General features: G+C 46.1%; 1 protein-coding gene across 1 annotated transcript in view; it reads right to left on the bottom strand.

Moving 5' to 3' along the window:
* Positions 1-14398, bottom strand: part of LOC126925153 (G1/S-specific cyclin-D2) — a 140227-nt gene that overhangs the window by 80958 nt on the left and 44871 nt on the right. The window contains exon 3 of the mRNA XM_050740465.1: positions 1893-1973. The gene's annotated coding sequence lies outside the window, so the exon portion shown is untranslated. The remainder of the gene's footprint in view (positions 1-1892; positions 1974-14398) is intronic.

Here is a 14398-nt window from a genome sequence, read left to right as displayed (position 1 = left end):
TAAAGTAACGAACTTTTAAAAAGAATTTTAACAAAAAGTTTAACGAACAAATAAGAAGGGCAAACGTATTTCTTTCAAGGAGAACGAAAAAGAAGTGAAATATGAATCGAGCATTTTATGTAAATGAGATCGCAGTTATCGAATCTTACAAAATTCCACCGACACGAACAAGCCTCGTTTTAAAAAAATCGACCAGCGTAGTTAGCCTAACAATAAAAGATCGCGTATTCTTCGCGGTTCGACGACTTCGCGTTCCTCGCAGTATGTTGACCTGCGAAGGAAGAGATACGCAGCCGTAGGTACGAAAGAAAAGACGAAAAAACGAGCAGCGGATCGATTAAACCGCGAAGAAAACAAACAAAACACCGAATTGGCCGAATAATTCCATCTATCGTCGTATCGTCGCTATTCGTCTTTCATTTTGCAACAATGTGCCGCAAGCGGCTAACGAAAAAGCTCGCGCGTAAAACAGGAGATCGTAGAAATGAAAAGCTACGAAATAATAACAACGTACTCGCTAACGTTTCGTCGACGCTGGTAAATAATTTTAGCTCGGAACCGCAGCACGTTTTACCGAATTTATTTGCGCAATTACGAAGCGATATGTAACTCGAATATTTCTATCCTACAATTGTATTGCATTGGCGCAATTTTTGCGCATCATCTCGCTATTCGAGCCTCGATGGGTTAAACATACCCTCGTCCATCGAGAACAGAAGGAAAAAGAACAACATGATAAATCTTACGTAAAATCTTGGTTAAAAAAAGAGGAAAGAAATATGGAAAAGAGAGATTTACAAAGTCGGTGGTCCAAGGGGACTCGGTGGAGATAATACGAGTGGTCGGGTGGTAGGAAAGGGGTCGAAACGATCGTGGAAACGACAAGAAGGGAAAAGTGGCGCGCGTGCAAGAGGAAGAATGCGGCGAAAGGGCAGGGCCAGAAAAGGTAGACGAGGGGAATGGGGCGAGAATTCGAAGAGCGGCGTACGAGCATCTTATTTCAATATTTTAAGCGCACTCCGGGGTATCACGCATACCACGAGTGGACGGCCAATATTTGAAACGGACCACAAACGCCGCAGCGCGGCTTCGTTCCTGGGAAAGAGAAACGAACGAACCGAGTACGCGCGGACTCTACACAAAAAGTCAAGACTCGATCGAAAGTGTACCGATTTCTTGGTGAAAAATTACGCGCGATCGCGACGTTGAATTTGTTCACGGCGGGACGTCGCTCGTGAGAAATGGCAGAAATTAATTAAGAGACGAACCATTGGGAGCGCGAGGATCGTTACAAAGCTATCGCGTTCTCCGATAATTACTCCGCTCTTCCATATCAAATACGACGTTACGTTCGAGAAATATGCAACGACGCGATATTTTTGATATAAGAGGAGCGCGTTCCGTAAGACTGGACGCGACCGGCGTAATTTACGATTTCATCCACGATCGAGGCTGGCCCGTCTAAAAAGATACACTGTTCGCTTGTTAAGCGGAAAGATAAAGGGGCTGCCTTCCTGGATCGGTGATCGCCGTCGTTGGGGAATGCGGTGTGCGCTTTTTTTCCGCGAACTTGCAATTCGTCGCGGCGTTCTTCGCCAAAAACCGGCGCTCGCCGAGTTATCGAGGAAGCGATTCCATCTCGACCAATCCACGGCTGCGTAATCGCTCGAAATAAGTCGGCCGACGATAAAGTGGTCACGAAGGTTTAAAGAAGTGGCAGAACGATAAAACGGCCGTCGTTTATTTCGATTTTTAAATTCTCGATTGAAAATTATAATTTACCGATTATTAATGCTAATTGACCGATCTTTTTGAATTATTTATAAACCGCTAACGTCGCGTGTTAACTGTGTTAATGCATATTGATATTAATGATCACAATGGCGTCGTACCTTAACTTCTTTAATTTCTCCGCTTGATGCTCCTAATAGCCACTTGGCTCACGTCCGTGTCCGTGTCCGTGCTTCCGTTTCCTGTAACAATTATATTTTTCAGTTACGTCACTTTTTCTATATCGTTCACGCGTGAAAATTACAGACGAAAAATAGAAATAAAACCACCGGCCCCCCTAAGCCGTTTCTTCAAACGTTTTCAGCAGAGGAAAACGTTCGTAATTAATCGCGTAACGACGAATCGGAACGAACGATCGCAAGAAGAAATGGATCTGGATTTTTCAATGGCGTTAGTACGGTCGATTGGTACGCGAGGAATTCCATTGGCCGGTCGGGCGTTGGCAATATCGCGAGCGGCGTTCATTAAAATTCATTAAAATCGATAAGCTCAATTAGACTTCCTCGCGCGCGTATTTCGAAACTCACCCCTCGCTGCGCGATTTTCAACGCGTTCCAGGAATCATTTTAACGACCGTAAAACGGACTCTGTCCGCTTGTTAAGCCGACCGTCCTTCCACAACCGTGTCGCGATAATCTTCTTTAGATAATCTCGTTAATTGATTATTCTCTCTATATTATTAGTTTCGAGTCTTCGACGTGTATTTCTTTATGCGCTCTCGATCAACAACGTTTATTTCAACGGATTAATATCGCGTTTTCTCGATTTCCTCGTTTTATTTATCGCAGACGCGTCGACTCATAGTTGGTAAATTATGTTGGAAAAGAGCAGAGACAGTATTATCGTTCGTTAACGCATTATAAAGAGCGACTAATTATTCTCGTCTCCAAGAATATACCGAAGAGCGTGGCGACAATTAGCCGTTCCTACGCGAATAGTAGCGCGTTCGTTTGGTCCGTCTACGAATCGCGTTAGGTTCGCTGGAGGAGAGGAAACGTCGGTTTAATTGGCCCGAGCGACAGATATCGCGGGCCTGAAACAAGGAAAAAGCGATTTGCCATGGGGGCCACGTAAGACCGTAGCATGTGTCAGTCCTCGGTGAAGCTTAATGGAACAATGGGGACGGGGAGGCGGCCCTTGGGCAACTCGAGGGCCTGGCAGTCAATGAATCTGCTGGCCTTTTCCCATGCCCGCGAACACCAACGCCACAGTTCCCTCTCTCTGTACGACTGTTCGGGTCCAGTCGATTTTATTAGCCTCTGACTCATTCCCTCTTTACTCCCCCGCTAGTCTTGCTGCCGGATATCTTGCCTTCTTCTTTTTTCCTATTCTTATTCTTATTCTTATTCTTATTCTTATTCTTATTCTTATTCTTATTCTTACGCTACGTCTTCGTCTTCGTTTTCTTCTCTCTGTTAATGGGGCAGATCGTCACGCAGGACCGTTTCAACGTGGACGGCTATCGTTTTGATCAGCTTTCGTGGATCTTCTAGGTGAATGTGGAAGATCGATTTGAAATTCCTGAGGAAATTGTAACGGAACGTTGGATAACGGAGTTGTTGGTTGTCGCCACTTACTGTGTGGTAAAAGATTGAAAATTAGTTGTCCGAGCAGTCGAGACTGGAAGTTGTACAAGGAGAAAATTTCTTCTATCGAAGATCGATCCTGCAGATCGACCTAAATATTTTCTTCTACGTGCCAAAGAGATTTGAGAAACGACGAAACTCAGAACCAACGACGAAGACAAAAGCGAGGAAGACCGGCGATCGACCTGAAGACGCAGAGAGCGACTAGGGTGATCGTGTAAATAGGGAAGAGTCGTCCGGTCCTCTAAGTTCAGCGGACCTGTTTGTCTCGATGCAAACGATCGTGTGAAAGTCTCGCCGCCTCGTTAACGCCACCTTCCGCCGGACCCCGCGAAGGATGGCCGAGAAAGGGAGGAGTCTTTTTAACCGAAGCCCGAGAAGAAGTTGCCAGCCATGACCACGGTCAGCGGAGTAAGGGGACCGAAGAATCGTGCTGGGAAGAGCAAAGATTCCGGGCGAACCGAGGAAAATAAACGGACGAAGACCTCCTTCTCTCTTCCCGGCGAATTAGCTACTCGATTAACAGACTGCCGCTTTGTTGCGGATGCTGTCCGAACCGACTCTCGCCTTTTCGACCTTAGGACCTACTGCTTATTGCTTTGCCTTTCTTGCTTCTTTTGATTTCTTCGGGTTGCCTTCCTTTGCCTTTCGACGGCAGTCTCGATCCTTGGGATAAGAATGTTGAGATTTTGCTGTCCGATATATAGGAGAAGGGGATGAATTCTAAAACGCTCGGATGGGCGTCTGAAATCACGAGCAACAACAACGAACGTAACGAGGTAAGGTCGAGTCGTTCGGAAACCATGCTGATTAACTTGAGAATTTAGGGCGCATAGATAGATGGCGATTACAAGCTGCTTTCCCAAATGGGACTTTCACGAACGAGGCTGCAACGATTACCTAAAATCGTAGGGTTCCGTTAAGCATAGGCATGGGTAGCGTTACAGCAAACTTCATCAAGGTTCAAATGACAGAGCGATCAGTTTATCTTCAGAACACCTTGTATAAATTCCTCGAAAGCCCCCAACACTGTACCAACCCAACGACATTCTTCCCAAAGAATTTTCCCACCATGAAAGCGAACAAAAAAAAAGGAGAGGAAAGAGCGAAGAGTATCCCTCGTATCGTATACCCACACACAAGCGCATAACGATGTTCGATTTTCCCGAATTTTCTCAATCCCGTGCCTCTTTTTGTAACCTTCCAAATCTTGGAACTCGGGAGGAAGCTGGAGCGACCGAATACCGAAGAAAAAATAGCGCGAAATCCAGCCTGGAATTCCGAAGGAAGAAAAGGAGACGCGGTAGCCGGGACCCCTTTGAAACATAGTCTCATTATTTGCAAATCCGATAAATCTCCCTCGTTCGTGGCGGCTTCCACGAAGTTCGCGGTGGAATCGGGCCACGCAGATTGCCAGAGTATCGCGTGCTGCTGGCCATCTTTTGGCCAGGTTTCGGTACCTGGACCCTCCGCCCTTTCATCCATCGGCAAAAATCTCCCTCCTCCTTTCGCCCCGGTCCACTTCGTTCGCCGATACCTCGTTCGTCTCGGTTCTCCGCGTGCGGCCCCTGTGGCACTTTCGGCTGTGGAAACGGTGAGAAATATTCGAGGTCAAGGTCGCGGAGGAAGGATACTCGCGCACGAGCCGTTTCTCTTTTAATCGGCGAGGAACCGTGCTTGCTTTTTTATCTTTAGTTTCCAGCGTATGGACGCGGCTAAGCTAATTTTTCGGCTTGGAAATGAGGCGAGGGTGATCCTCGGATCTCGACGATCCTCGGTCCGGAATTTTTACATATCATACGATATTTTCGGAAGAGCGAGACGAGAATCGTGCGATTTCCAGAAGAAACGTGTTATTTTCAGACAGGTTTAATTGAGATTTCACAAGCCAGACCAATCGTAATCATGGCAAACGCAATCTTATCGTACGATTTCTTTTAAATTTTTATTAAATACCCTCCGTACATGTAATGTAGCAAGCAACGATCGATTATCCACACGCGAAACGAACGAGGAGTTTTTCATACGTGCGTTCCTATAGGGGTTTCTCGGCGTGCTATCCTCGATCCTCATCCTCGCCGGCTCCGTCTTTTCTTTCCACGAAACGCTTTCGGCAAGTCAGCACGGAACCGGATGAAAAGCATGGCGCGCGTTTCTCACGCAGAGATTGGATCAAAGACGCGAAGCACGCGTGAACCGTTGATTTACCACGAGAAACGAGTTGCGCCGATCGAACCGTATTATCGGGCTATTCGTATCGTTCGATAGCTGCGCAGTGTATTTTCACGCGTGCGAAAGCCCGCCGTATCTTGCTTGGACGGACGTCGATATCGTATCGGTCGACTCTGTATCGTTCGTGGCTTTTAACCACTTTGGTTACGCGAGATTCATAAAAATCACAGGTCCTGAAATTCCGAAATTGTTCGAATACCTCGTTCCCAACCAACGAATTTCATATTTTTCTCTTTAAAAGTTGTCTTCGAGCGAATACCAGAAACGCTATTAAACCCAAAGGTAGACTCTCGTCGTCGTCCGCAAGAATCGCGTCGAACCAACACGAAATCCCATTAAGTTTCTAATTCGAAACACCGAAAACTCTAATCGACGAAATCGTGTCATTTATGATCCGCCTGGTTTCACGAATTTGTCAAAAGTCGGGGGTAGACTCCAGCGGCGAGCAGGCGTCCACTGGACGGATGCAAAGTGTCGGCGATCCATTAAAGCCGGGCTTTCAATTCCGACCAGCCGAAACGAACCCATCAGCCCGGCCCATATTCCAGAAACCATCAGCTCGGGGCTGGAGGCTCCGCAACAAGCTCCACGAACGCGATCGTTGCTCGCAATCTCGTCGAAGCTGTTCCCTTCTAAACGCGGCCCGAAACCCGAGCCGAACATTTTCGGCCTTCTCTTCGTGCCCGATCCCTCCGGAGCAAAAAGGATCTTGCCATATCCTTTGATCCTGCCAGGGAGCCGTTCGTTCCCTTTCTCTTCTTCTTCTTCTTCTTCTTCTTCTTCTTCTTCTTCTTCTTCTCCTTCGTACTCTTCCCTCGATTCCTTCTACCATTGGGCCTGGAAGGAAGGACCTCCCTGGACTTGGTCGCTGCTCTGGAGGTCCCGTTCCTCCCTTCTCGCCCCTCATAGGCAAACGGCAGGCTAACGGACGAGCCAGAGAAGGACGGACAGACGACAGAACGGACTCCGACGAAGACGAAGAGGTTCGACACGGTGCGAGCAAAAGGCCTGCAAAGGACAAGCTCTCGTTTTGTTCCTTCTCGATTGCCTTCGTCCTTTTCTTTTCAGCTCCTTGCGCCGTTTCCAATGGGTGGGGTTTTTTGAGTGCTTTCATCCTTTGGGGGTTGAAATTTGAATTTTCAAAAGATTAAAATATCTCTTGGCCTGTAGAAAAATGTTTCTCGATCTTCGGGAAATTGAGGCAGTACGTAGGATGGAATAGCACGGTGAATGGATTTGCAACGAACGTGTTGGACGATTTAGTTGGAAATAGTTCGGAGACGTCAAAGGTGAAGGCATAGTTCGAGAATCTGCTTGACGTTGTTACGGAGAAATTTTCAAGTTTCCAAGAGACGAGCAGTAGCGAACGAAGCGTTGGCTATTCCGTGACGTAAAGTACATACGGTTGTACAGGGACTTACACAAGTAACGCGAAATACAAAAGTTGGCGAACCATCTCGTCTCACCATCGTCCTTCTTCAAAGACCACACATCGCCAAACCGCATCATCCCATTATTCTTTGCTCTCTCCCTTCACACCATACGTCTTCTTTTAATCCCCGTGCAACCACGTCGCCAAAAGATTCCTTGCGCTCTTAAACAATACCCGACGTCCCTACCATTCACCTTTTTCTCGATTTCATCTCTCCTGCGATCCGATATATTCTCTTCGCAATCACCGAAACGATATTCTTCCCATTCCTAGACTATCTCAAAAGTCGAGATCTACAGCTTTTCGTGGTTCGATCGTACGAACGTGTTCGTAACGATCTCTCCGCTACTCATCGATCGCCAATCGATCAACGCGACCTCCGACTGACCGTTACATCCTTATCGTTGCTGGCGAGAGCGATATCCGCGACGATGGCGCGAGCGTCGGAAAAAATACGAGCCTGGCGGGCTGTGCGCGATTTGACGTGGCCGCGGTGCGCGTGTACGCACACTCCGACACCCCCAGACGCGGCGGCTACGAGCCACGACCACACGAACCCCGTGGGCCCCGTAGAACCGCATTCCAAGGCGGCTTCGTGGACCGGGGCCTCGATCCGCGGGACGCGGAGGGCCAGCGCGAACGTTAGGAAGGTGGTGGAACGACATGGTGAGGGGAACAACGGGGGGAAGGAACGAGACAGGCCGCGGAAGGGCGCGAGAGAGACGCACGGGCCGAGGAATAACTCGATAAAGCGAAGGACCCCTTCTAATTAAAATGAGTTCCGCCGTGGGTCCTCTCGTGTACGATTCTCGCCGCGGTCTTATTTCGTCGCGGATCCCTCCCTACCCGCCGTTCTCCCTCAACTGGCACGCCAGCTCTCGGGTCGTTCCAAGCATCCTTCCTGGTCCACTGGAATTCGAATGCCGGACATGTGGGAATTTCTGTGGTGGGGAGACCATTTCCGCGGTCATACGATCGATACCGCGAAACAGAAACACGCGCATCTAGATTTTCCTCAAACGACGACTCGAGGGGTCGGTCCTTTCGGGTTTCTGGAGGTTCCGATCGTAAAAGGTGTGAATTGCTGGATTTTTTTAATTCCCTGAAAGGTTTGGAAGATAGCTGAAACGATCTGAGACGGAATGTTTGGGACGAACGCGTAAATTTGGTAGACGTTTCTCGATCGTACAACGTTGTTGACCAGAAAACTGGGAATGCGTGGATCGTTTGGATGCTTTGAGAGATTCAGAAGGTATCGGAGAGAATAACGTAGCGCGGTATGATTTGAGACGAGCGTTGGAGGTGCGTCTGCTTGGCTTTGAAATACGATACGTATATCTGTGTATGGAAGATGGATATTAAGTGTGCGCGGTTTTCCAGGTGTTTGATTTCACGAATAACGCCATATCTCGAGATAATATCGTTCCAAGAATGTTTGATTTCGTTTTCGCGAATGCACTCAGGAATTTCGTTTTAGCAGTTTTTGCGAATGAATACTCGAACGAACGAACCAAGCCTGGACTCTTCGTTCAAACTTTACGTTCAAACCTGTGATTCTTCGCGTCGCTTAAATTTTAGGAAAGTAGACAAATGCAACGAGGAGACACTTTGCCGGCTCGCATAACGGTCATCTAAACGCAAAAGTATAAAGGATGGCTTTAGACGGAGAAGGGATGCTCTGGGCGTGATTTTCGCGACTGCCTAAACGCGTCGGCCGATTAAGCCAGGACAGAGGCTGTACACCGGTGTGGCATAGTAATTAAGACCTTATGGGGCATCCCGAGGAGTCATTCCAGCGCAGCGTTCTATCGCACAATACATCCAATTTAATGACCCGATGCGTAAATCAAATCCCTCCGCGTGCCGCTTCATCGAAATCCTTGCTCGTTCTATCCCTTTCCTTGCCGAACGTACGTTCGTCCCTCTTTTTCCACGTAGGAGGTGGAGGCTCCTTTGAAACCAGCCAACCACCACCATCCGCCGCCGCCAACATCAGCATCGGCACCGTCTCTCGCAAGGTGGGTCGCCTTGGGTGATACACGACGTTTCTCACGGTGATAATTATCACCGTCTGCGCGGCTCCGAGAGACAGTCAGTCTGCTTTTGTATAAATACTTGGTCATTAGGAATTTTTCTGAAGACGACGGAGAGGGCTGGTGCTATAGTTTACGCGACGTTTCGGTGTTTATTCGTACCATCTGTTTTCTCTGGCGCGATCGAGCGCCGTGTATTTCGTCGACGTGCAACTATAATCCTTCCCACGAGTGTGATTTCATCGTCGACTCTGGTCTAAAAAATGGAACTTTTGTAAACTCCGTATGTGTATACAATTTTGATTCCGAAACATTGGATCGAGGAGAGCAGCTGCTATTATAGGTGCTAATTCAAAAGAATTCTCTTCTTAACCAACAGGGTTGTTTATTCATCTTTAGACGTGTCTATCTTGAAATTTAAATGTAAGTAACGAGATACGTCGTAGGCTATCCAAACGAAGGAGGAGCTCATGAATTTTCTTGGATGGCTTTTAGCGGTGTCGACGTCCTGAATGGTCGTCTGTCCATCAAACTCAGGTATACATGTGCAGTTCTATACGATAATTAAAAGTCCGTTATTCCAGATGTTCATTGTTATTTCGTCCGCGTTTAATCCTTGGCTCGAACAATGAGATTACGGCACGTCGATCGCCGTTGAATACTTCCCAAATATTGAAGTATCCAATTTGACAGTACGCTACATCCAAGTGTTCCAAAGAGTTTTATAAACCGGCAGATGTTCTTGTCGTGAAAAAATCATTCGTAATATAATTTAGAAGCTATTCATCCAAGTTAAACGAATGTTTTTCTTTAAAACGGCATGAGAAATTAGGATTCTTCTAAAACGAAGGAAACGTTGCCCTCGTTCTGTTTGAAACGAACGTGATTCACATGGAATAACATTGCCAGTGTTTCTCGCAGAGCTGATCACCTTGAAAAATGATATACCTTGTTCTGATTAATTACATATTGCCAGGAACGAAAAAACGAGAAAAACCAAGTCCATATGTAAAGTTATGCCTGTCGTAAATAAGTACCTCGCTCCAGATAGCGTATTTATTTTTCCTTGTACGACACGCCATATTTTTTGTAACATCAGCCGTGTGTCTCTCAATGGCCGTAACATTTGTATCGGTTCAATGCCGGCAATCGTAATTTGCTCACAATTAATCCTACTTTGTACTTTGTGTTACCATCGATTACGTAAATCACGGTACGTTATAATTAAAAACTTACGTAACGGGTATTTATTTATTTCAGCCTGACGATCGAGTTGCGTTGGATTTGTTTTTACAGCGGAAGAAAAATTGCATAATATCAATAAGGTTGAGTAAAATTGAAATTAAAAGTTCGTTACAGGGATCATATTTTTAGGGGAGAATTCTTATTGAAAAAATGATCTTTCGCTGAAAATTCTACCGTATATTTGGGTTATTTGAACGCTCGAAGGATTTTATAATTTCCTAACGCTAGTAAATATCCAATTACCTTCTAAGAATTACACTTTACTAATTTAGTGTCGCGTAATTATATACGAAACGGTAAATTGTCGTTCGTCGACTATATCTTAATTAACAACGGTGCAGTTGCTACTGATAACTCATATTTCTCGATACAATTGCTCATATTCCCACACGTTTCTGATGATCGATGCAACGTAGAAATGGTGGCCGATCGTGTTCTCCCATATTTTATGGCCAATGTGTCAGCTTAAGTCGACACATAAACGCTTTAATAGTCACGAAATTGTACGAAATTGGCTACTAAAATGGAATTCGGAGAAATTTGAATAGAGTAACCGAATAGTTTCTCCATCTTTGTATCTTGACAATCTGAGAATTCGAAGCAGTTGTACGGTCGAAAGAAAAACTTTCGCTGCTTTTGCCAGGAACAAACATTCCACGCTGAATAGAAGGTGTTCTCACGTTGATAATTATCACGTCTCTAAGAGAAAGAGGGATTGTGTTCTTGCGTGAATGCCCGCTGAAGTTTGCACATTCGTCGGCGCAATTGGCGATAACAGGTGGAGTGCAATGACAAACGCAGTGCAAAATGCAACGCCGCAACGTGCGTTGATATCCCATATGTACTTTCCAGTATTTTACGTATTACGTGTATTTTATGGATTTCCTCGTTTCTAAATTTTCCATAAATCGTAGAAATCCGCAGTCTACCGATAAGAGAAAAATCCTATTAAAAACGCAGCGTTTCGCAAAACGTTCCGATCGCGTTGTCTATCGCGAAACCAAAATAATTCTTCAGAGTATCGAAGATTGCCAAAGTCGCGGTCCTTGTTCTTGGGTAGCTCGAGAGACACGCGACGAACGCTGTAGGAAGAACGTTTCTAGATGAAATTTCGTTCTCTGCGAAAACGAAGGAAGAACATCGAAAAGAAAAATCCATAGCGCATACGGTAGACCATAGAACATGCATCAAGAGATGTGTAGCCAGAGAGGTACAGGTCGTTAGTGAATTCCTGGTAAGGATTTAATTTATTCAGACGTGGCCTCGCGAACTGATTCCCATGTGCGACTCGGATCTTTAAAAGCCCGGTCGCCGAGTCACAAAACAAACACTCCGGTCGGTATTAATTCTCGTTAGTGCCTTCCGTTGCAGGATTACCGATTACTTTTCGAGGAGAAAAGAAAGGGAGGAAGAAAAAAGGGAAAAAGGAAGAGAGGAAAGAAGAAAGAGGAAGAGAAGAAGAAGAAGAGGAAAAGACGAAAAAGAAGAAAGAATGGCGTTTGATCGTTGCTTTATCGAGATCCGGAGCGAAATATATCTCGACATTTCCTTTTTTTTCTACGAGTCTTTCGCACCGGCAGCCGGAAAAATATCGCCTCCCGCGAGGACCGCGCGCACGCAGCAAATTTATGCGAATTCTTCCGACCTCTTCCGCCTCGCTTCGATAAAGCCAGATTATTGTTTCGCTGGGTCAGCTTGTTTACGCGAGACCGATCGATACCGTTAAATTACTCTTCGTTGCTGATAGTAACGCTTCAACGTGTGATTTTGCGAAATTTCATTTTCTAGTTTACAATTTCGAACTAAATAACTTTGAACGATCGGTAAATCCCGACAAATAGAGAGAAGGCGGGAAAATCGCGCGGAATGGAAAATACCTGTTCGCGAGTTTCGTTTGCAGAAAACTTTGGCAATCTTTCTTAACGTGCGCGCTGGTTTTATCAAAGATTGATAGGATCAACGGATTTTCTCACGCATGAAACAATAAAGTAGGCTACTTTAAAGGCAAAGTTTACGGGCACGTTCGGCCGAAATTCTGATCGGAATCGAGCGGACCGGTTGGCCTTTGCATTCTTGCGATTGAGAGCCTTTGCAAGGGTGCACCGACACGCCTCGGGCGGTTCCCATTGCATCGTCGCTTCAGACGCCAACACATTCGTTTCTCGGTGCAGCATTGTATCGCCAGGACTTATACGATCAAACAGTAAACACGACCCGGCCGTTCGATTGCTCCGGGACACGTGGACGAAAAAAAGGATGATTTCTCGTCCGAATTCTTTTTATCTTGCTGAATGAAGAGAAAGGTCAAAAGTAAATCGTCGAGACGATTTATTTGCTAAATATTTCGTTTGCTTCGGTTACGCTTTATGAAATTGAAATTCGAAATTGAAATTCGGTAGTTAAAGTTGAAAGGAAAGACGAAGATTACATTTGCCACGAAGAAAAGCTGCCACTGATATTTCGTATTTTGTTGAAACGCATTTGTTTCTCTTATTCGATAGTCGTAAAATTGGAAAGTTTGTATTTCTAGCAATTTTCAAAATACGATATGCATTAAGTGGAAGGTTGCTGGAAAGCTACTGAAACGAACAAACAACCATGCATACACCACTGCTATTGGCGAAGCCTGCAATCACCTTCGATTCACCTACTTCCGTGACTGTCCATAATTTCCTTCGTAACGATCCTTAACTCCATCTTCCAGCATCTTCCTTCTTCCAGCATGCACCCGATGGAATGCGATTCATGTAGCCAACGATAAACCTGCAACCAGGACCACACATCTTTCCTCTCTCGCCTCCAACATACATCTAACAACGTATTCTGTCCGATATAAGGTTCCTGTTCAATTTTACCCCCTGTAAGGTTCATTTATATTATCCGCCCGGACACGGACCGGTTGTGACAGTTACTGTGTCTTTCCACAGTCGTTATTTACTGTAAGCGCGCACCGTGTCCGTATGCATAAATCTTTTATACAGATTCCGCGCTGTACTATAAACAGCAACAAGAAGAGTCTCAGGGATCAGGTAATGAAATTTGGTCGAACGACCTACGATCTGTGCGTGTGACGAGCATAAATTCGATTATCGTAGCATCGTATCTAAGTGTCTGAACTTTCGCCTGAACCAAGTATACGTACAACGATAAGGAACGAACCTACATCCGATACGATCCGAAGAAGGACGAAAGGAGACAGAGGAAGATAAAGGAGCGCGTAAGAGGAGAGAGCAAGAGGAAGACACGGTAGTGTACAATGTCGAAGCATCTGGAACGTTTCTGCGACGATTCGCGAGTACTTCATGGTTGAGCACAGCACGTTGGGATCGCAGTGAATCACCTTGTGAAGGTGGGCCGCCGGTTCCTCGGTCATGTGTGTATTCGCGTGCATACGCACGCGTGTTCGTCCATACACGTGTACATATACACTCTCAAACCGCATACCTTTCCCTCCTTCTTCTTGTCTCAAGCTAAACCACCTTCTTCTGGCCCCCACCCCATTAACTCAACCGCCTCCCGCAACTACCGCCTACCACTCACCTTTCTCTAACCCTTCCTCCTCTCACTCTCTCTCTCTCCATAGACCAGACCTTTAATCCAATCTGTGTAATAACAGCCGCCCTTTAAAAAGCGCGGAAACCCGCTGTGTACGCGCCGCCGGTCTTTTGCTTTGCTTGTTCCAGGGGAAGCTGCAAGCCGCCAACTTTCGCTATTTCGCGCAGCAGGATTCTACGAGATTCTATTTTCATATGGCGAGATATTAGCCTATTAGAGAAAACTGTTGTCGAAAGTTTCAAAGCAGAGTGTAGATTTACGAGCGCGGTTAGCCTAGTTACGGTTAACAGTAACCAGTTTTGTATCGGTGGTTCTAGGATCGATTAGTTAGCTCTATCGGTTGGTAGAATCTTCGGATCGTGTGGATTCGATGGCGATCGGATGAGAGGGATCCGAGACGGTTTTTAGTCGCATTCTTCGGACGAAGTAAAGTAGAGGAGGAAGAAAGACGCTGAGGGAAGACGGGGGTTGGAGGTGTGTACGGTGGCTGAGGAATTTTTGAGGAGTGGTTTTAGGTGCGGTAA

This window comes from Bombus affinis, chromosome 15, assembly GCF_024516045.1.
Source record: "Bombus affinis isolate iyBomAffi1 chromosome 15, iyBomAffi1.2, whole genome shotgun sequence".
NCBI classification, from domain to species: Eukaryota; Metazoa; Arthropoda; class Insecta; order Hymenoptera; family Apidae; genus Bombus; species Bombus affinis.
Note: the sequence above shows the minus strand (reverse complement) of the source record. Positions and strands in the feature narration are given on the sequence as shown.